This window comes from Triturus cristatus, chromosome 5_1 (genome assembly GCF_964204655.1).
Source record: "Triturus cristatus chromosome 5_1, aTriCri1.1, whole genome shotgun sequence".
In the NCBI taxonomy this organism is placed as follows: Eukaryota; Metazoa; Chordata; class Amphibia; order Caudata; family Salamandridae; genus Triturus; species Triturus cristatus.
This window is the reverse complement of record NC_140587.1, coordinates 50,276,254-50,300,646: the sequence shown is the minus strand read 5'-3', so window position 1 is coordinate 50,300,646 and position 24,393 is coordinate 50,276,254.

Genomic DNA, 24,393 nt, shown 5'->3' with positions numbered 1-24,393 from the left:
GTGCGGGCGTCCCCGTGGGTCCCTCCTCTGCAGTGCCCAGTGCTTTTTCCTGCTGCTCGGCCCCAGCGGCTGCCCCAACAACGGGGCCGCCTTGGTGTAAGAGCCGAGTGAGGCTCCAACGGGGCCCTCATTGTTTTCTTCGAGCGCTGGTGCGCTCCAACGGACCGCATTGCTGCTTAGGAGCGCAAGTGCACTACAACGTTACGGGGCCAATATTAGTTCAGAGCCTCGAGGGCTCCCACGTTGTTTAGAGGGGCCATTGAGAGCCCATGCCTCCTGTTTGCCTTCCACAGCTGCGCAGCACTTAGTGCCAGCTGCAGCGTTTAGGCCCTGTTCTTGTCCCCAGCTGCCCAGCAAGTAGTGGGCAGCTGCTACGTTTAGGTTCTGGCGCAACCTGGACTCTAATGTGATTTTGGTGCTAGGAAATGTACTGTGTGTAGTATGTTTTGCGCACCCTGTGTTAATGCTTATGGTGTTAGGAAATGTACTGGGTATAGTATGTTTTGCGCACCCTGTGTTATACCTCCAAATGTGGTCTTATGATTAGGAGGTTGTTCTACCTGTTTAGGTTGATGTTAGGGAGATTGTACTTCCCTGTGCAATATACGCCCCTAGTATAGTTATACTTAGGTGGCTAGGTCTAATGCGTTAGACTAATGAGAAATTGCATAATGTGTTTATGCCCCTGTGATGGATGCAGGATAGGTTTTATACCTGATGCTAGTGTGATGACGCTGAGGTCATTATTGCGCCAGTAGATACTGGTTGTGTTCTACAGTGCTAATTTGTGTTATGTTCTACATTTACTATTGGTGATTTGTGCTGATTCTGACAGTGGTCCATGTGGCCCTGTCCCGTGTAAATAGTCCCTTGTAAAATTCTGCCCAGTGCCAGTTGGCACAGTGTAAATTGTGTGAATAATATCTAATGTGTTTTGGTATAATACAAAGGCTATTTTTATATAATACCTTGTGTGGAGTTTCTTTTGTGGTGGGCCTTGGGTGTTGTTGCTGGATGCGCGCGCAAACGCTTTACACATTGCCTCCTGGATAAGCCTGACTGCTCATGCCAAGCTACCAAGGCGGTGAGCAGGGGTTATCTTCGGCATGTAACTCCCCAGCCCTGACTAGAGTGGTGGTTTCTGCCTGGCTTTGGCGCAAGCCCTAGCCAACCAGAAATCCCATTTCTAACAGTATCTCTTGCTATTTTGTACTAACATGCGAAGCCTATGAAACTGTCCTTTTGAAATCGGTCTTGGATCATCCTCCAGTGCTATTCAGAACCATCCATGCTTCGGGGCTTCCTTCCAATTTCTTCTCAAAGGCTCCTAGGGGCAACTCCTTAGAATGATAAAGTGCCTACATGGCGTAATACCTCAGCCCAGCGTAGATTCTCCTGTAATCGAATACCGAAATAAAGAGCCTGCTTTGTGTACCAGTTCAAATAACTGAAATCCTGGGCAAGCAAAGACTGCAGACCTGACAGGATTGGAAAACAACGCACACTACATTGAGCGTAAAAATTTAAATAAAAAATAAATCGCATCCCTAGTCTGGTTGATTGCAGATCGAAGGTACTGCAGCCCAGTGACTTAATGTAAAATGATAGAGCACCCCTGCAGAATGTGAAAAATGGCCTACGTGTCTTGCCCATCTCAGAGATATTCATTGGCCGTGGACAGAATGGGCCCACTCTGAAGGGTTTGGGGGTCTTTGAAGGGTTACCCCCTATACGATGTCCTGCTGAGGCATGAAAGCATTCGTTCGTATCTTCTGTGCTGAAGTTCAAACTGTGTTTTATGCTTCTCAGTGTTGAACACTAATGGCTGAAAGCAGCTAATCTCAGACCACAGATGGTCCTGTCAGAAATAATGGCAGAAAAAACGATCTACGGTGGACTCTGCATCTTAGTACACAGTCAGCATAAGGGGAAAGGATTTTTTTCACTTCAACAAACACCTGTTTCAGAACTTAACAGAACATAGCAGGAGAGTACACAGCTCATGAATCTGCAGTACACTCATAGGATAAACATAACACTACCCACGAAGTGTACGGTCAACTAATCATTTACTGCATCAAGACTCAAGAAATGGCCTCACAAACCTTCCCCACCAAGATGGCAAAGCACCACATTCCGCAAGTTTTTCTACTTATGTTATCAGGCTGTTCGTTCTCTTAATGTTTTCTGGCTTAAGTCATTAAATGCTACACCACAACCCACTTGACGGCCAATCAGGGATTCCCAAACACAATGCTTTACTTGCTAAGTAGACTACTGGGTATTCTACACCTTGGCAGGCTCCGAAACCTTTGACATGGTATAAGTCCATCCCATTCCACCAAGCCTTTCGGCAGCGCAGACTAGCCCATTCTTAACACCCACTTTGTTTGCATTTGACTATCTTGCATGCTGGGAGGACATTCTTGTACATGCGCTTAGGATGAAATCAGCACAGCATAAGGGATTGAAAAATCCATGAGATGTTAAAAAGGAAAGTATGCATCTGTTCTTGGCATGTAGAGCTGCAGATCCACACACTGAGCATAGATCGCCATCTGGTGTTGGGCCCAGATGTTTGCACTTGTTTTTGTCTTGGAAAAGTCTTTGGAAGTCACGAGCTAGGCGACTCCTCCTTTGGATCATAGTGTGCATGGGCATCGGCTCCATCCTCAGATTGTGTTTTTCGCCAGCAGGGAAATGATGGAGTTTTGTAAGAAACAGAAAAGATGCCCATGTATGCTGTATCCAAATAAGATAGTACTGGATCAGATAGAGGTAGCCGGGGAGGCGGGTGGGCTTTGTGGATCTGCAGCTCTACATGCCAAGAACAGATGCATACTGGTAAGTAGCATATTCCGTTCGAGGCATATGAGCTGCAGATCACACACAGAGCATGGATTGTATAGCAGTACCCGTTCCTAGCGGCGACCACCAGTATCGGTTGCAGTTGTTTGAAATAGTGAGTACAGCCTGGCCCACAGTAGCTTGTTTTGTTTGCACATCTACACAATAGTGTTTTGTGAACGTGTGCGATGTACACCATGTAGCTGCTTTGCAGATGTCATCTAAGAGAATGTTCCCTAAAAATGCCATTGAAGCCCCCATCTTTCAGGCAGAGTGGGCTTTAGGAGGAACAGATAATGTACGTTTTGCTTTGTGATAGCAAATCTGTATGCATTCGACAATCCACCTTGCTATCCCAGATTTTGATATGGGGTTGCCTTTATGTGGTGGTGAAAAGGACACAAAAAGTTGTTTTCTCTTGCAAAAGTGTTTTGTCCTCTCAATGTAATAACGCAGTGCTCTTTTAACATCTAGAGTGTGAAGAGCTCTTTCTGCGACTGATTGTGGTTGTGAGAAGAATACTGGCAACTCTACAGACTGGTTGAGGTGGAAGGGAGAAATAACCTTAGGGAGGAATTTTGGATTGTTCCGAGAACCACTTTGTTATGATGGAGTTGTAAAAATGGTTCTTGAATAGTTAATGCCTGTAGCTCACTGACTCTTCTAAGGTAAGTAATAGCCACTAGGAAAGCAACTTTCCATATTAGAAATTGTAACTTGCATTTGTGCAGAGGTTCAAAGGGAGGGCCCATTAGTCTTGTGAGAACTATGTTTAAATTCCACACAGGTGAGGGTGGTACCCTGGGAGGAATTATTCTTTAGAGGCCTTCCATAAACGCCTTGATGGCAGGTACCCTGAAGAGTGACAAGTGTTGTCTATTTTGTAGGTAGGCTGCTATGGCAGCGTGATGTAATCTAGTAGATATGTACGCTAAGTTACACCTTTGGAGATGCAGTAGATAACCTATGATGTGTTGAATAGACACATCTATAGGATTGATGGTGTTGTGACAATATACCACAAATCGTTTACACTTGCCAGATCGCTAGGTTGAGCTGTGCTAGGTCCGGGTGTCTGATCTCTCCATGGTTCTGGGTTAAGAGGCGTGGGGAGAGGTGTAATTTTTGGTGCGGGACTACGGATAGGTCCAGTAATGTAGTGTACCACGGTTGTCTGGCCCATTTTGGAGCAATTAGAAAGAGAGTTAATGAGTGTTGCTGCAGTTTGCGCACCACCAGTGGAATGAGTGTGAGAGGCGGAAAAGCGTACGCAAATCTGCCTGACCAGTTCATCCATATCGCATTGCCTTTGGACAATGGGTGTGGATATCTGGCGGCGAAGTTTGGGCATTTGGCATTTGTGTGTGGCGAAGAGATCTATTTCTGGTTGCACCCACATCTGGAAAAATGGTTGAAGAACTTGCGGATGAAGTTCCCATTCCTGAATCTGCTGCGTGTGACGACTTAATAGATGGGCTATGTTGTTCTGGACTCCCAGAACATGTTGGGCTTCGAGAAAAATGTTCTGAGGAATAGCCCATCTCCATATGCTTTGCGCCAGTTGAGAGAGCTGTAGAGTGTGTGTCCCGCCTTGTTACTGTATGTAGTACATGGCTGTCATGTTGTCGGTGCAGACTAGGACAGCCTTGCCTGATTTCTGTTTCTGGAATGCCTTCAGGGCTAGGAATATGGCTAGTAACTCCAGGTGATTGATGTGGAGTAACTTTTGTTGAGGCGTCCACCTGCCCTGCATGGAGTGATGTAATAGATGAGCTCCCCAGCCTGGAGAGCGATGCGTCTGCTGTTAGCACAATCTGTGGAACCGGCTCGATGAACAGTCGCCCTTTGGAAAGGTTTTTGGTGTTCCACCACTGCAGAGAGCGATGCATGTGACCGTCCACCAACACCAGATCTGTCAGCTGACCTTGAGCCTGGTTCCATTGACGTGCCAAACATTCCTGCAGGGAACGCATCTGGAGTCTTGCATGAGGTACTATGAATATGCAAAAGGCCATTATCCCTATCAACTGCATGAACACTCGAGCTGGAAGAGAGTGTTGCGGCTAAAATGTTATGAGGCTTTGTATGCTTGCTATCCTGGCTGGGCTGGGATTTGCAAATGCTTTTGAGGTGTTGATTGTGGCACCGAGGTATTGTTGTATGTGGGACAGTTGTAGGTGAGACTTTGCGTTGTTTATTGTAAACCCTAAGTCGTGGAGTAGTTGGATTGAGGTGTGAGTGTGATGTACACACTGATTGTAGGACTTGGCTTTCATGAGCCAGTCGTCTAAATATGGGAAGACGTGGATGTGCTGTCTTCTTAGGTGAGCCGCAACTACCGCCAGACACTTGGTGAATACTCTGGGTGCTGTGGTGACTCCAAATGGGAGTACCTTGAATTGGTAGTGTTGACCGTCCACTACAAATCTGAGATATTTCCTGTGAGAGGTGTGAATGGGAATATGGAAGTTGGTGTCCTTGAGATCCAGAGTGACAAGGAAATCGCCTTGTGAGAGAAGAGGAAGGACTTGTTGAAGCGTGACCATGTGAAAATGGTCTGACTGTATGTAGAGGTTTAGGGGTCTCAGAGAGCTGTCCTTCTTTGGGATGAGGAAGTATAGGAAGTAAACTCCTGTGTTGTGCTGAAGCAGGGGGACTGGTTCTATTGCATGTTTTTGTAGGAGGGAGATTACCTCCTTCTTTAGCAGCGATAAATGTTCTGGTGACATTGGGCGCCATCTGATTGAACAATTTGTCTCATCCACCTGTCTGTGGGAATGTGGTTACAGACAGGTAGGAAATGGCGCAATCTTCCCCCGACTGGAGTGGAATGGTCTGGGGGAAGCGGGGGGGGGGGGAGGAGGGGTAAAGTCATTGGGTAGGGGTGGAGGTAGAGCGAGTATTGTTGGTCTTGTCTCTACCTTAGTTATTATTGCCTCTGTAGCTTCCTCTTTGATAACCTCTGGTGAATGTGGTCTGGGTGGGAGTCTTATAGGACGTGGAAGGGTGTCAGAGGAGTAGTCTCTGGTGGTGCCCTTGTAAGAGGAGCTACAAAAAGAACGTCTGGGAGGGAGTAGTTTCTTACCTGTAACTCCAGTTCTGTAGTAGGGGTATCTCTGTGATAGTCATAATCATGTGAATAGTCCTGCCCATGTGCGTGGACCCCGGAGCACTTCAATAGATATAGTCTCTTAAGTTGTCTTCTTCTGCAGTCCTGCATAGACACTTGAGACAATAATGCAGCCTGAAAACACTAGGCTACTCTGGCCATTACTTCATCCTGAATAGAAAAGGATAGCCAGATAACAGTTACATTGTAAGTTTCACACATAGAGAAACTCCCCTTCACAAAAATCCCTTTTTCATGATAGAGATGAAGGGTTGGACAGACAAGCCCCATAGGCTGCCATTATATGTCTGTAAATGGATACCGTGTGTATTAAGGTGGAATCTGACTATATGGTTGCCCCCACTTTTTTCCTGGTGTTTGAATGGTTTTTGACTAGTCTGGCTGGGATCCTGCTATCCAGGACCCCAGCCTATCTGCTTACTCCCTTAAATGATTGGTGTGCATATTAGATGCACTAGTGATTAGATACTGTGGTACCTTATGAGCCCCTAGTATATGGTACCTTAGGTACCTAGGGCATTGGTACTTCACAGGCCTACCAGGGGCTGCAGCATGTATTATGCCACCCCTGGGAAGCATTCTCAATCTGACACCACAGGCCTGCTACTGCAGCCTGTGTGAGGTAGTGTTAGCACTCCTCACTGAGGTATAGGTTCCTATATCTCAACATACACACACATATAAACCTATCAGCCACCCCTATAGCAGGCCCTATCAATCCTGAGGGCAGGGTGTTTGGTTTACTATGTGAGGGGGTGCTTCTGCATGAGCAGGACCCCTCTGCAGCTGGCAGAGTCTATTCTCTGTGGCTGTTTGTGGATGCGGTTAAACCATATACCCTTAAGTGCATTATAACCTCGCTGTAAATGCTAACTTTGGAATGACTGCATCAAAACATGTAGTGTTTGGTGTCAAACAACTTGGAATCATACCCCCACACCAGTAACTGGTGTGGGAATATGATCTCACCCTTCTAGAGGGGATGACATGTACCCACTGAATTTAAACGACAGAAATCTGAAAGAGCCCTGGCATCACAAAATGGATGCCACCAGCACAGACACTGGGCTGCCCTCCTGCTGCTGACTGAAACTCGCAGTGGAGGAGGCCCAACAAAAGGCATCCTGTCACAGGGACGTGTCACCACCTTCCAGACATGATTTAGTGTATTGAAGCTGGGTGGGTGCACACTTAGAGTACTTTGAAGTTCTGCACTGGGGGAGCAGTAGGCTCCTCTGTGCATATGCCAGCTCAAACCGGTTCAGGGGCTACCTGCCCCTGCTCTGGCGCGAAACTGGACAAAGGGAAGTGGGTGTAACCACCCACTACCCTGACCCTCCTAGAGGAGTGGTCATAGAGCTAGTCCCTCCCCTATCTTCACTATAAGATAGCAAGCATTGCCACTGCAAAGCAGATAACCCTGGACGACGCTCTACAAAGAAGAATCCTGGCCCTTCGACGTTCCACTACCTTTGGTAGACAGAAGAATCTCCCTTGGAGTCAAGCAGTGACTCTCCTGCTTGGCAGGCACCAAAAACCTTAATCAACGGTTGCAAACTTTCCCGCTCCCGCCAGAGTTCGAAGTCCCTGCTGCCCCGGAAGTGAATTTCCTGACTTCTCGACGCCCATTGTGAGTCCCCAGCAAAGCTGTGGCGAGTGGACCCCACGAGTGACGAGGAACAGCAATACCCGGGGACTGTGCACTATTGTCGAGTGCAATCCCTTAACAACGTTCAATGAACTTGTGCATTGGACCATTTGTGGCCCAAGCCTCCAGCAGGTCTTGCAGCGAAAATCAGCGGCCTACCCCGTTCCAAGTGACCGTGGGCTCCTGTGAAGCATTTCCTGAGGAGGCGTCTTCACGATCACTTGCCCGTTGGCTAGTGGGTCCCCCGAAGACTTTCTCATCGACTACAAGGGCTCCCTTGGTTGCTCCAGGCCTGCCCTCACTCACCCTTGCTGGGTGAGTCCCTCAGACCTTGCTGGTCTGCACCATCGACTTTCTTCAGTCTACACGAGACTTGCAGTTGCCAAAGCTTGTTGGCTTCAATCCGGTTGCCGACACTGCCATCAGCTGCAGACTTTGTGGGACACTCCAAATCCAGCTGCTGGTCATCGTCGATCCTTCCTGGACCTCGTGAGCGAAGAGTCAAAACACCATCGACGACCTGAAATCACGCGACATCTGTGGTCATCCATCTTCCTGGCCACCGGTCACTGGCAAGTGACTTTGAACACTGTCCCTTCAATTTTCAGGTCTTCTGCATCTTGAATCCACCTTCAGATTCCACTGGACACTTCTTCAGTCGACGCAAGCAGCAAGTCTTCTCTGGTCTCCATAGAAAACAGCGACGCGACCCGACACCAAAAGACACCTATGCACCCGGCTTCCCTGGGCGAGGTAACTCGTGCAGTCCGGTGCCCTAGTGTGTGTTGGCCCTCGAAGTACTTACTGTGGCTTGCTTGTAGTCTTCCTCGAAGTACCCTAGAACTTTAAAAATCAAACCGCGACTTGCTCCATTGTAATCAATAGGGAACCCGCGGCTGTGTTCACACACTGCATGCGTCTCCCGTGGGCTTGTTATTTACCTGCTAACACTGCAGTAGTGAAGCCCCAGCGATTCCCCAGGCCCTAGGCCTTGTCATTTTGCAAGTCAACATTGTTATACCATTTTTTTAGTATATGGTCTGGTATGCCCCTAGGGCTCCAGCCATATTTGTGCTTAATTTATTGTGAAACGTTGACATTTGAATGTGTACCTGGCTTCTAATCTCATAAAGAGATTAGTAGAGTGTGTCTAGTAATAAATACATATATATTTGATATAGATACCTGTGTGGTGTCCTTTAATTTGGTAATTCAAGAGATTATAAGGTAAAACAAGCTGCTTTACATTCCTCAGAGACTTAGCCTGAAGGCTGCTCTCCACAGCTACCACTAGGATAGCTTTCTTTAAAAGGTTGTCTTAGACCTATCTACCATAAGAGTCGAATTGGACTCGTGCAATAACTAGTGACCAGCATATACCAGGCCATCTTCTCACAGTAAGGGGGATAACATGACGCACAGAAGTGCTCTCTAAACTTAACAAGAGCTAAATGACTCTAATGCTGGGATGTGCCATAACTGCCAGATGCTGACAGTTGTATTATATTGTTTAGGTTAACTCATAGGAAAAATAAAATGACAAGAGGGAATAAAATGTAAATAGCATACTTAAAAACAACTAAAGACAAAACAACACGAGCATCCACGCAACTGCACACGGGCCATGTTTGCATAGATATAGACGAGTTCCATCCCAGTAACATGGAGGAAGGGCATGTCAGATATGTTCTATGACTACAGGGGGGTGGGGGGGGGGTGATGAGCCAATGTTATCTGTACATCATAAACCTAACCTCGCCAAATTATAACAGTAATGGTTATGAACGCTTTGCCCATGTAGGGCAAACATATTGTAACATGTTTTATGGAAGTGTATGTACAGTGGTCCTATATTCCAACTGTCAATAAAGTTAAAAAAAAGTGTGTCTCTTGCAATATAGCAACATCTATAAGATATCTTTGTAAGTACAATACCACCTTGTGAATTTTCCGTTGGTCATTTAACCCCCTGACATTCCAGGCCAGAAAGCATAGGGAAGCACCGGTTGTAACTGGCAGTGCAGTGAGAGCATTATCTCTGCTCATCGTGTACTTCCCTGATTGCAAAATCTAAGATGTTACTCAGGTTCCTTGTGCATCCTCCCACTTGGCTCCTTATTAAAAATAATTGCGTATAGTGAGTTCACCCAACCCTTCCACGCCATGTCCCCCAACGTGTGACATGACATATTGTTCTCCACCCACAGAATCTCCAGCCTTAAGAACCAAGATTTCCTCCAAAACTGTGTGAGATACACATTAGGGCCGTGATTACCCCTGAGCTGCTCTCCAGCTCTAGTAACTATGTAACCATCAGATATCTTATATATCACATCCATGGAATTTAAAAGCCAACATGTGAACCTGAAAATCGGTGCTAGTCCAGACAGTCAGCAAGCTACAAATACCTCTTCCTTCGTGCACCCTACAAGAGACACATATCTGGTGTGTATTGCCGGTTCCCACTCCCTCCACCCCTCCTTCCAGAGCCATTCACTAAAATTTTATGAAACACTCCACCCTGCTTCTGCAGGCCATGTGTACTCCTATATGACTCCATATATGACATCTCCAACAACATGTCAACGTTAGTAAACGTGAGAATAAATCCAAGGTAATGGTAGTGCACGACCCTGTAGTCCTGCTGATCTAGCTCATAATGAGGGGTATTGTCCTCTGAGATGGGGTCCTGCGCTGGTCTGTGGGCCTTAATCTTTGTACATTTCTTGAGCCTCTGTTGCAGGCTGTTATGATCCGTGTAGATTTTCGATTTCCCATCCATCATCACTCTTAGGAATGCTGAATAAAGCATGGCGTAGTTGATGCTGTGCTCCTTCAACTTCCGCTTTAGTGGCGCAAACTGTCTCCGCGCCTCCTGTAACTGAAGAGTGAAGTCAGGGTAGAGAAATAGTTCAGAGCCCTCGTATCGAAGCATCTGGAACTCTCTGGCACGTCGCAGAGATGTGTCCCAGTCTCTATAGTTCAGGTGCCGGGCTATTAGTGGGCGGGAGGGCACTCCAGGGGATGGCCGGGGGACCAGAGTGCATTGCGCATGCTCCACTATAAATACTGAAGAGAAGGTGCCGCGGCCTAGCAAGGTTGTGAGTAGCTGCTCTACAAAGAGCTCCATATTCCCTGTTGTGGTCAATTCGGGCAGTCCCACTATGCGCACGTTGTTCCGCCTTGAGCGCGCTTCAAGGTCTTCTGCTTTGAACTGCAGTCGCAATGACTTTCCCCATTTGTTTCCGTGCCCCTGGGGTCTCAACCTGCAAATCTTCAGCCTCAGACATTCTTCTTTCCACCATATCCATGCTTTCTGCATGTGTATCAATGCGTTCAGACATGTGGTCCATGCGATGGGAAAGAGAGTCTATCTTACCATCTATTGTGGTAAGGCTTTGCTGCATCGTTACTAGTATTTGTCGTAAGTCCCCCCCTAACTCAGTGCTTGGGGCCTCTTGTTCTGTTATTGTCGTCTCAGCATCATCCTCTCTTATTCTGGTGGATGTGCATTGCTTGAACTGCAGCTTCGGCTGATTCTTGTCTGGCTTTCCCATTGTGGTACAGGCCGCACGCCCAGATTGCGGTGCTTCTGCCTGTCGTCTCTTTTTGGGTCTATGCAGCGTGCCCCTCAGCTTTAATACATTGGCCAGCTATCTTTGTGCTCCCCTTTGCCTAGAGCATTATCTCAGTTGTGCAGTAGTATGTGTCCTGATCATGCCCATCCAACATGCAGGGCAGGGTGATGGTGATTGCCTCACTCAGCCTTGCGGGGATGATTAAATGTTTGCTACATATGACTCGCCACTCCCAATTCCAGTACTCCACAGCCAAGGGTACCAGCTATTGTGTCCACTCTCACTCTGCCGCCAGTCGTCTCAGGTATCACACAGGCAGGAGGGGCCTGGGCAAACAGCCCCATGCTACCAGGGAGGCCGCAGCTGACCCTCCGACCACTCCCCTCGCGGCAGAACGTGCACGTCAGCTGCCACCACTGTACGCGTGGCTCGGTCCGTACTGCACCCAGGATCCAGAGGCGAGGCGAGACGCTCTCCACGCCCGCTGTCGTGGAAGATAGCTAGCCACAGCACCCACGAGTTTGGAGTTTCCCCCGTGTGCAGCCTCCAAACTGGCAGGCTCGCGTTTGGCAATCCCAGCCCGAGGAGCGGCAGGTCAGGTAGGCTGCACAGCTGGCAATGGTGCAATCTCCCACAAACGCATCCAGGAGGGGTCCACAGCAGCAACAGGGGCAGCGTTTGGCAGCGGACCGCACCGCGATGTTAACACACGTTTCACCATGAATGTTGACGATTTCTGCCGCATAACTATGATGGCTCTGGGAGCTCGCCTAAGCAGCGGCCATATTGAGACCAGGCTAGCTCCGCCCTCACCATCATCGTAATTAGTGAATAGTGTTCAAAATCAATATGTCAGGCCTACTGCCTTTAACATAACTTTTCATAATAAACAATCGGGCCCGGTCATTAGCTTGCCACCATACTCAATTCTGACCTACTGCGTTGGGAATAAACCTTCCCATAAGGAAATCATCAGGTCTACCATAATAAAATTACAAATATGTACAAAATGACGTCCGTCAAAACGAAAGAGAATCCCTCCTGATAGAGCCTATAGGGATTGCTGTAATGCAAATCTTCTAATCCCATGGTTTATTCGGGTGGGTCCCCAACACCCAAACCCTTGACTAGTATGGTAATTTGTGAGATTACATGTATGAAAATACCTGTCTAAAGCCTGTAACATAGTGCGATAACAACCCACAGTTAGAGGTGTATTGGATTTAACAAATTATTTTCACACTAAGAAAGCCAAGCCTACAGCATTGTTATAACTTTTCATGATAAACACACCAGACATATGGCATCTGGCATAAACTTTCCAAGTGAGCCACTCAGGCCTATAGTTATCATTGACTCGTCACTATAACCAACTCTGGCCTACTGTACTGAACAGAAGATTTCCCACACTGCAACTATCAGGCATACAGGACAGTCATACAACTACTAATGTATACAAAATTACAGATGGCAAAGCAAAAATACTAGCTCTCCTACGACGGCCTAACAAGCATTTTCACAGTGAAAATCTTCTAAATTCACGGATTATCAGAGAGGTAACCAATGGCAAACACCTTGTCTACTATGGTATTCTGTGAGATTACATGCAACAAAAAACGTATCTGTAGGCTTTAATGCAGCGTAATAACAATCTACACTTAAATGCCTGTTGACTTTAACTTATGCTTTTTACAATAAATACATCAGGCCTATTGCCTTTATCATAACTTCATCAGGCTTCTAACCGTTATTATTGACTTGTCACCATAACCAGCAGAGATCTTCTGTGTTGGACATTAGATTTCCAGAAAGCAACCACCATGTACATAATTAAAAAATTACGAATATGTACAAAATTACAACTGTCAAATTAGTTTAAAATCCCTCCTACAAGAGACTACTAAGGATAATCAAAATTATTTTTGTACACATCTTCTATCCCCAGGCCCAGCTCTCCTGTGATGCTGCACCGCTCTGCTTCTTCCCCGTCTTTCTCCTTCTTTTGCCTTGATTTTCACTGCTTTCACCTAACTATCCCCCGTTTCACTGAGTACTTTCTCCTGCTTTTGACTAGTTTTTTTACTGCTGTCTCCTTCCACTCCCCTGTTTTTCTAAGTGCTTTTTCCTGCTTGTGTCTCGTTTTTTACTGCTTTCTCCTTCCTTTCCCTAGTTGTTTTGAGTGCCTTCTCCTACTTGTGCCTCGTTTTTTATTGCTTCCTCCTTCCTTTCCCCCCATTTCTCTGAGCGCTTACTCCTGCGTTTGCCTTGTTAGGTCTCGCCTGCGAACGCAGCGCGAAGCGCTGCTCGCAAGCGAGATCTATTGTTGCTGACTTGCCTCGGAAGTGGGACAGGAGATGTGCACGCGCAGGCTTTTGGCGGATTTGAGTTGGTGTACGCGCCTATAGCCACGCGGCGTGCACATCTCCTGTCCCGCTTCCCTCGCAAGCCAGCTTGCAGTTTCACTTTCGTCAACACGCGCGTCCTAGGCAGCCTCTTGCTATTTAATATTTTTTTTTAAATGCGCACGCGCGCTCCAAGCACTTACCGTCTCTTGTTGGGACTCTGCGCTGCTCCTCTGCTTTTCCTGGCGGTCACTGCAGCAACACGCGGGGCTCCGTTTTGCTCACAGGAGCCCCGCCTGAAATCCTGCTTTGTCCACACCATTCACGAAGGCGGGGTGGGCTCCCGCCGGACTTCCTGTATTGTTTGGCGGCCCCCTCCCTGGGCCGCACGAGCCGCGCAGCACTCATTAAAAGTCCGGCGGTGTTGAAGTCCTCACACGCCGCTACTGGGCACGAGCTGCAGAACACGCAAAAATTACATGTACCGCGCATGCGCGGGCAGCCCTCGCAGGTCTTCTCCCCGGCCCGGATGTGGAGCTGCTTTCTCTTTGGCTTCCTCGACTTCAATTCATTAAATCCCGGTCGCGTGCGTGCAGGTTTGTCTGTGGTTAAAGAGAGCGAGGGAGGACGCGCTGCTGTCATGGCATTACAAAGGGGTACGTGCTTTGAATAACTTGTTTTCCTTGCATTCTTGTGTTTAATTTTTTTCGACCCTCACAGCCGGAAGAATGTGGTGTCAGCAGGTCGGGGGTGGGGACATAGCATGTTCCAAGCTGTGGATCCTTCTAGTTTTTATATTGCCTGTGACTCCCAAGCCAAGAGAACCTTTCAATATCGGGTCAGAAGGGCAGAATATTTTATATCATCATTGAAGGCATGATCCGGGGTGCGCAGGAGTGTAAGCAGGACAGAGCATAGACAATGAACCGCAGGGCCCACCCTTGACTGCATATGCTCACCTCTGTGGCACTGTGGTCCGAACTGCCTGACGATCCCCTCTGCTGCCCTCACCGCATGCACGAGGTGCCTTGAGTTTAAACTTTAAAACTGCTTCCCTTTAAAATGCAAAGCGAGTCCTCGCGGATGTTTCTATTGCTGGGGGCAAAATAAAATACGGCGGCCTCCCCGAGCATGAGTCAACAGCACGTTGCGAGCTCTGCATAAAGAGTGGCAGGAAATCCATGCTCCGGGTCCCAAGAGCTGATTTGCTTTCTACACACAACATAGCAGGGCAGGGCCTCCAGCTTGTACGTGCAGACCCAAAGCTATGCCGAATCCCGTCTGATTTGCTTCTAAAGACCCGAGGGCAGGCAGCAAGCCTGCTGCTTTCAGTTATGCATAGAAAGTGCTTATAAACAGTAAATCAGCATAATGCCGGGCAATTTATTTCAAACTTGATAACATATGGTACTGTGTATTGAGGTGTGCCCGGTGCTCGCAGGGTCCAGTCGCATCAGACAGACCTTCAGTCAGTCCTGTCTTTTTAGTCAACAGACCGTTATGATTTAAGGCACATATGCATGGACACTGGCGAAGGATGACCAAATTATGTGTCAGGGTTAAATAAATTATGTGGCAAGGAAAAATAAATTATGTGGTGTAATGTGGTACATTTTACTTGATTATTGTGTCTTTTAATAGCCGTTAACACAATCTGAGCAAAGTTTTCATCTCATTATTACCAGTTTAACACACAAATGCAACAATGAGCAACACAAAGGTGACCAGTCAACCTCTGTCTTGAGCCTTCCACTCCGTGGCACCATGCGTTGCCGAGTTTTTAATAACTCTTGATCCATTTGAGGTAGAAACAGATTTTCTTTAGTTAAAATGTGCAAATTATGAAGCAGCTGATGGATAAGGTGGCAAATGCAGCAAATACATAAATTTGAGGAAAACACCAAGGTTACAAAATCGCATAAGATACGTAAAGTAGTATGAGGATATATATGTAGAAGGTAGTGAGTCGTAGCATGGGAGCCTCAAGAGAGGTCTGCTGTGATTGGTTCTCTCCAAATGACAGAGTCCTCATCCAAGGTGATTTAAGCGTAACACCCCAGGGCAGTTTCTTGCTGTTCTGAGAACTGAACTGGACTTTCTATGTTGCCAATGAAAACGGAACTGGGCATGTCCACTACCTTTAATCTCAAGAGCCTTCAGTATGTTGTAGTTGGGGCTCTGGTCAACTGGAAATGGGATGGGCAAGCAACCCTCCCCCCCGCATATCTGCTACACACGCTGCATAACATCATAACTGTGCTGTACGCAGCACACTGCTGTACACCGCACACTGCTGCACGCCTCACACTGCTGCACGCCTCACACTCCTGCACGCCTTACACTGCTGCACGCCTCACACTGCTGCACGTCTCACACTGCTGCACGCCGCACACTGCTGCACGCCGCACACTGCTGCACTCCACACACTGCTTTTATGCGAGTTTATGCTACTGACATTGTAAATGACAATGCCTTTTATTTGTTTTAAAACCTAAACATAAATAAAAGGCATTGTAATTTTACAATGCCAATAGCTCAAACTCTTATAAATGCGAGACCTATTGCATTGCAAATGCTTGTTTTTTACTGCCTTCAACTTCCATTCCCCAGTTTTCTGAATACTTTCTCCTGGTTTTGTCCAATTTTTAACTGCTTTCTCCTTCCTTTCCCTCATTTTTCAGAGTGCTTTCTCCTTCTTGTGCCTCATTTTTTACTGCTTTCACCTTCCTGCCACTCTTTTTTCAGAGAGATTTCTCCTTCTTGTGACTCGTTTTTTACTGCTTTCTCCTTCCTTTCCTCTGTTGTTCTGAGTGCTTTCTCCTACTTATGCCTCATTTTTTACTGCTTTGTCCTTCTCATTTCTCTGAGTGCTGTCTCCTGCTTTAGCCCCACTTGTTACTTCTTTTGCCTGCCTTTCCCCTGTTTGTCTGAGTACTTTCTCCTGCTTTTCCCTTGTCTTTCACTGCTTCTCCTGGTGTTTTCCTTCTTTGCCGCTCCTGCCTGCTACCTGTTGTTCCGCCAAGCCCCGCTCTCTGCCTCTCAGCTCCCCTCCCTCCTCCCAGGACCTACTTAATGGAGCCGCAGCACGACCCCATTGAGCAGGCCCCAGGCCCAGCTCTCCTGTGCTGCTGCACCGCTCTTCTCATTCCGTCTAGTGCTTTCTCCTGTTCTTGCCTCATTTTTACTGCTTTCTCCTTTCCTTCCTCCTGTTTTTCTGAGTGCTTTGTCCTGCCGTTGCCTTATTTTTACTGCTTTCTTCTTCCTCTCCCATCGTTTTCTGCGTGCTTTCTTCAGCTTTTGACAAATTTTTACTGCTTTCTCCTTCCTTTCCCCTGTTTTTCTGAGTACTTTCTTCTGCTTCTCCCTCAATTTTTACTGCTTTCTCCAATATTATCCCCCTTTTCTGAGTGCTTGCTCCTGCTTTTCCCCTCATTTTTTCACTGCTACTTGGTTTTTTGAATGAACAGAGCACCGTAAAGCAGCTAGCAACTCCAGCACCTTGAGACCCTCACAGGTGATTTGCCAAGCTTTATGATTGATTTATTCAACCCCATGGTTATTTCAGGTGGGTCAGCAACACCAAAACCCATGCCTCCTACTGTAATCTGTGAGATTACATGCAACATAATATCTGCTTAGAGGTGTGTGTATATATATATATATATATATTCACTGAAAAAACCATAGGTTTCACACACGTTATAGTCAGCTGTACATTTTACTGATAAAAAACCAATGAAATTCCCCCGTTATAGTTAGTGCAGGCAACTATAACTCACGCGACCGTAATCCTCTGCTGATGCTAATACTGTATTTAGACACTTATTTGCCCATGTCTTCTTCCATTAAATTTTAGCTATACATATATTACAAATATTTTTTTTTCATAAAGACACATATGTCATCAGCAGAGGATTACGGTCGCGTGAGTTATAGTTGCCTACAGTAACTATAACGGGGGAATTTCATTGGTTTTTTATCAGTAAAATGTACAGCTAACTATAACATGTGTGAAACCTATGGTTTTTTCAGTGAATTTGCAAGGTTTTTTAAATGCTAATTCCTAACTATAACGTGTGTGAAACCTATGGTTTTTTCAGTGAATTTGTACGGTTTTTTAAATGCTAACTTACTTTGCGCCATTCGTGGCGTGCGCGCCCACTTAACGCAGTTCGTTCCGTGCGCGCACGGTGCGCTTCGCGCACCGTGCGCGCACAGTGAGCACGCGGTGCGCTTCGCGCACCGCGCGCCCACTTTACGCAGTTAGTGCCATGCACACACGGTGGTCACGCGGTGCGCTGCGCGCACCGCGTGCCCACATTATGCGAGATGGGCCATGTACGCACGATGCGCTTCGCGCACCGTGCGCACATGGGGGACATATTATGCGCATCGTTGTGAAATGTTTTGTTTATTAATTTTATAAGCCATGCACAAATGGTGCCCTTCGGGCACCATTTGCACATGGGGTGTGGAGAGTGTGGATACTTTTTTTTTTTTTTAATTTTTTTTTACCGTACGCGTACGGTAAGCGTAATCGGCGATTTTTTGAAAAAAAAAATAATTTTTTTTTTGGCTTTGTGGGTTGTTTGGGGGCCCGTATATCATTGCTGGGTGATTATTATTTCAATATACTGCCCCTTTACCCATTTTTGGGCTTCATTTATGCTGCCCTACTCAGAGTGCGAGAGAGAAAATGGCGGCCGCCGCTTCCTGGTTTCGGCCGATTCGAATGTTTACTAAGATCTAAGAGCCAATCGGAATCGCGCTGGCGCACGCCACCGTACGCGTACGGTAAGCGCACCGTAAGCGCACCGTAAGCTGGCTCAGATATATATATTGATTTAAAGGCTACTTTCTCAGAATCTACTGAACAGATTTACACCAAACCTACAAAAGGCACTTCCTTGACCTGAGGACTACCTCTCTGCCAAATTTCAAGTAATTCTGTTCAGCCGTTCGGGCTGTAGCTGTGTCTAAAGGTCCTATGGAAAAATGCATGGGAAAAACGCGTTTTGGGACCCCCCTTTTATCTCAGCCCCCGCTTGAAGAAACCCCCCGAGACTTTCAGGGTAGGAGCGGAGCGTAGCGCCCCACCTATTTTGAAAAATTCGCGAGGATTCGTCAACCGGCGCAAAAGTTATTCAAAATAGAATGTTGCGGATTTCCTATGGAAACGTGGTCCTAACTATAACTACCTACTGGCGACCGCCAGTAGGTAATATATATATAAATCTGTCTGTGATATATTGTGACATGCTTTTCACAATAAGTAAGTCAGGTCTACTGACTTTCACAGTAAATAGATCAAATCTGTGGAATCTGGCATCATAATTTTCAAACACCCAGTAAGGCACACAGTCTTTATTTACCATTGGCGTGATACCATAACCAACACAATCCTATTCACTGATTAGCATTATGCATGGAGTTACAAAATTACAAAAATGTAGAAAGATACCACAAATGATTTACAGATGGCTGTTAAGGCGCTTGAATGGATTGCACGTATCTCTATAACCAAAGGGTCAAAATTCAACAAAGTTGAAAAATGGGGTGCACAGTTTGAAGGGATTAACCACCACAATCCCTTAATAAAAAGGTTGACCAAAAAGGGTAGCCCAATGTAGTAAACATATCAATAAAACTCAGCACTCCCTAAAATCAGATATCATTATCATTAAACAAATTTGCAGTCCTTTAAAATCATCTCTTCATTTGAACCTAAAGTGAGCCTATTTGTAGCGCATACAAAATCCGTAGCGAATGCGTTTTGCTCCATCAGAGCTTCTTCAGAGCTTATATATGAATTTCACTTCCAATGCCGTAAATGTGTTAGTACACACTTCCGTGTTTCTTAGTCACAGGCAATAGTGGTCACTATGCTCTCCTGTTTCCTTCAATACTTTTAAAGGCCTACGCCTTTAGCAAATACTTTTCACAATAAATAAGGTATGCCTACTACCTTTGACATAAATCTTCATCATACGCAGATGAGACCACACAACTTTTCCAACTGCACAAATCAGGCCTGCAGTTTGTCACCATAACCAACTCAGGCCTACTCTTTTGAGCGTAAGCTGTCCCACCAGGTATCCCTCAGGCACACAATAATAAAATTACAAAGGTATTCAAAATTACGACTAATCAAAATATTATCTCCCCTAACAAGGCTTTTCACAGAGCAAATCTTCATATCGGTTGGTTTGTCACAGGAGGTAATTACCACCCAAACCCTTGCCTACTATATCAAATGAAATCAAATCCTCCTCTGCAGATGTCCATACGGGGAAATAAGAATTCACCCTTAAATGTACTGATATTAACACATGGTTGTCACAGTAGCCCAGGCCTACTGCCTTTATTGTGTTTAAACAGATCTGACCTTTAGAAATAATCATTGGCGTGCCACCATAACAAACTTAGTCCTGCTGTAGAGAGTATAAGCTTTGCCACAAGCCAAAAAGTAGAATACAAGCAGTGTTTTCAGTGGCAGCAGACAACCTCGGCCCAGTTAAATCCTGTACTCAGGGAAACCAACATGTGGGTAGAGTCTAAGCCCCTTTTTCATTAGTACTCTGAAAGCCGCTTTTTGTTTAAAGCTGAATTGAATCATACTCATGCCAATTCTTCAAACATTCTCTTCCTGAAAATTCTGCTGTAAACCAATTACACAGTGATCCATACAAACATTACCATCATTCATTGCAATCTACCTATAAAACTATTGATTTGCATGATGGTCTATGAAGTCTTCAAATATTCTACACCATTGCTGTAGAAACCTATAGTCTTGTAAGCATATTTCAAATAGTATGACAAAATATCAAGACCAATTTGTAGCTCATTCAATGTCATGAGAATTGTTGTATCCTTTAAGAAGCTTGGTACATGGGTACAGTTTTTGCTGCAGTTCTTGAAAATCGAATGGGAGTTAATTTATAATATCTTATAAATATAACTTCCCATTGGGGCAAGACAGGAAGTTAACGTTTAGTATGCCTGAACTCAGAATATAAAGATTAATCTTTTAGTGAGGATGATTTTTACATTCTGTGTTTGAAAATACCACTTTTAGAAACTAAGTATTTTCTTTCTTAGCCATTGTGTGCGCGTGCCTCAGCTAGGTTTGTGTATTGACTGTCTGGCTTTGGAGTGACAGGGGCCGGGGTAGTGCATTATGTTCAGATGCTGGAGCAGAGTTTTCAGTTTGAAAATTCAGTGGCTTTTGAAGCTCTGGCATGTCTATTCGTTGTACTAATTTATTAATAATTTATAATTAATTATTTGTCTTGTGCAAGTGTGTTTATATTAATCAATCCGTTTGTCCTAACAAGAGAGAGTTACACGTGGGTGCGCATAAATGTGCTGTTTAAAAATAACGTGCGTGTTTTCATGTTTAAACGTTGCTATGTGCTGTTTATTTTTGAGCACAAAATGCTTTCCGAATTAATGCTTTTCTATGTTGCAAGTGCTAGATAGATGCATACACATAAGGGTATTAGTGGGGTTAACACTGTTTAATCGCTATGCTGTGGTAACGTTGTTTTTGTCTCTTTTAATTAAGATGGTCTATTGAGGCCTATGATGGCCTAGAAAAGATGGCCGATTTGTAAGCCTGGCTGTGATTTATAATATGAAAACTGTGACGAGGGAGACCCCTGCTGGAAATGGTCCTGAAGCTAACTGACCATGGTCCTTGCTTGATTGTTTGAACACTTTCCATGAGGACAGCAGCAGTTTTGGGAGATCTCCAAGTGAAATGAAAATGTCCTTGGCAGCCTTGGGAAACAAAGGAGCCTTAGAGAAAAACTCTGAACTGTGGCTCGATTGCCGAGGAGAAGTAGAACTAATAAGATACATGTTTTATTTCTTGGTTCCTGTTCCGTAGTCTTTATTATGTGAACTTTTCCTGAGCGGAGATTTTCAAATGTAGCGATGTTACATCCTTTCCTTCTCGCTCTGCTCAGCAGGTCCGGCGGACATTACAGCTTTGTCTATGTTTCCAATGTATCTTTCCATTGTTTAAGACACTATAAGTAATGTTAGCCTAGAGAGGGTTTTTTGCCACTTGCCATTTTGCCTTTGCCGCGTACCGAATCTGCGTTGCTGAGGATTGATGCTGAAGGGACTTCGTCTTGAGAGACATTTACCGAGAGACTTGTCCTGACCCGTTCTGACATTTAGCTAGAATAGGTAACTATGAGAAATGATTTACTCTGATTGATTTCCTTTGACTAATTTTAGATAAAGCAATATAATTTTAAACATGGTGTTGGATATTCTTTCTTGTCAATTATTGGGTTTACATTTTTGATCATTGCTGTATATGTTGTATAGATGATGTATAAGGACAGTCACAAGAACCAGGTCTTATCGACCTCGATATAGATGCAGGGTGATTAGGAGTTTTCCTTCCACAGGTTTATTGTTGGTAGGGTATTTGAACGTATGTTAGTGTAGTGAAATGGGCCCTAGCGTATGATGTATGCATGTGCGTGTAACTGTGAGATTACTCTATCCGTGGTAGTGGGAATATTATACACACCCTGATCTCTATCAATTTCCTGGTAGCAGAATTTGATGGTTTTTGATGATTGTCTTGATCTGATAAGATTGCTTGTACATTAGTTTATTGATTATTGATTATTGGTTCATGTTGGTATATGTACTAATACTATATGTTGGAGTCGTAATATTGAGTTATATGTAGTGCTTCTGGAACTTGGAAGCTGGTAGCAGTTCCGTAGTAGGGCAGAGGGAAGTATATGCTGCTCTCGGGAAAAACGGGATTGTTGGTCCTGTATGTATGCAGGAAAATTCACATTGTCTGGGTTCGGAATCAGTGACATCGTCGTATGTTACTATTAGAATATATTTCTGGTATATAAGGAGTGTGTATGATAGTGAAGGTTATCTGTGAAACTTTGGTCTTAAGTCCCAGGGATCCGTAAGGATTTCCGTTAAAGCTTATCGCGGGAGGAGTAATAGGTATTTTTTGAGCTTGTTTGAAGAACTGGGCAAAGAAAGCTTGCTTAGTTGATGTATGTTATAATTCTGTAGTGGGACAGATTGTGCGCTGTTCTCGGGAAGCAGGATTCTGTGTGCATGTACTATATTTTCTTGTATGAATGTGCGTGAATGTTTGTACATTTAGTTGATTGTAAGACTCTTTGGACAAGTCCTAGAGGAAACAGTTAATGAATGTATGTTAGTAGGGCAGAGTAGAGGAAGTGCTACTGTGTCAATGAGAGGTCTCTTATGAAATAGACTCTTTTTTTTACTATTCTGTGGTTAGCGAAGCAGACAATGGAGATGTTTATATGTTGTAACTAATAGATTTGTAGAAATTTTGACACGAAGTCTACTGAAAAGATTTTGGAAAGGAGGGGTAGACGAGTGACAGAAGACAGGAGACAAGCGACTGCAGCGACTGTTGACGTCAGAAAGACCGCGCTCTGATTGGATGGTAGATCAGAATAGTGCTCGCGCTAGGATTGGTGCGTTAGTGTGAGCCGCGCAAGGATTGGAAGGGCTATTTAGTGACGTAGACGATCCAGGATTGGTGCGTTAGTGTGAGTCGCGCTGTTATTGGTTGAAAATTCGTATTGTATATTTATAATACGGAAAGAGTAGAGAGTTTTGGTAAACGCTAAAATGTATTATCAAGAAGAGAAAAAGAAGAAAACATTTTTTGGTAAAATTAAAAAGTGGTTTAGCAAGGATAAAGATGTTAAAACAAGAGAGGGTGAGTTGTTACCTCCACCGAAAACACCTGCATCCTTCATGGCTGCAAGACATGGGTTTCATACCTGTATATGGTTGGAGAATTGGGTTAGGTATACTAAAGAAGATGGTGTTCTAGCATTTCCAGAACATGGTTCATTTAATCTAGCCGTGTTGAGAAATTTACGGGAAAAGATGTTATGGCTAGACCCGAAACCGAGACCTACACAGTTCGAGGCTTTAGTGGAATGGGAAGAGGAAGTACATGAGAGAGAAAAACAGAGATCTGGAGGGTACTATAGGTACATGTTTGGGAGGAGACATGATCGTGAGACTCATCATGATCGAATGAAAAGGTGGCGAGATGTTAGTATGTCAGAGGGATTATATCCGATGAGAACAGTTGAAGGAGGAGCAGAAAGGGTTCCTGAGTCAGAAATGAGAAAATATGGAGTTAATGAGTATGAGGATGAAGTCTTGAATGACATGATTTACAAGAGACCACCTCCATATAGACCAGAACCGGATAAAAGTACACCAGTTGTTTCTCCGATAAGAGATACAGTGTGTGTTAGTGAGACAGAAAATGAGACACCTGAGGTAAGAAGTGATCATTACCTTGATGAGAATGCCAGACAATTAGCCAGAACTACAACAGAGTTGACAGAGAAAATTAGGGAGTTAACGAAGAATCTGGAAGCTGTTACGGTGCCTGTAACAATAGGTCCGGTTATGCCTGTGTTTGACAAACAGAGGACAGGTGAGAATGGACTGGTGATTCCATATGTTGGGAATAATCTGACAAATTCAGTTGGACCTTCAGGAGATTCAGGCAAAAGAGCAGAAAGAAGTGACCTGAGACAATCAAGACATGACACATGTAGTGAAATATTGGATGCTAGTGAAGCTAGTTGTTCAGGGATGCCAATTTTAGAACCGCAAAAGAGAGTGGTTCCAGTGAGAAAAACTGCTGAAATAACAGTTGATGATTTGAATGATTGGATGAAGGTTCTACAGAAAAAGGATAAAGATTCACAAGTAATTGATGTAGCTAGGTTACGTGTAGAACTAGAAGAGCTTGTTACAGGAACAGTTCCAACAGAGATTCTGAAGAGTCATCAT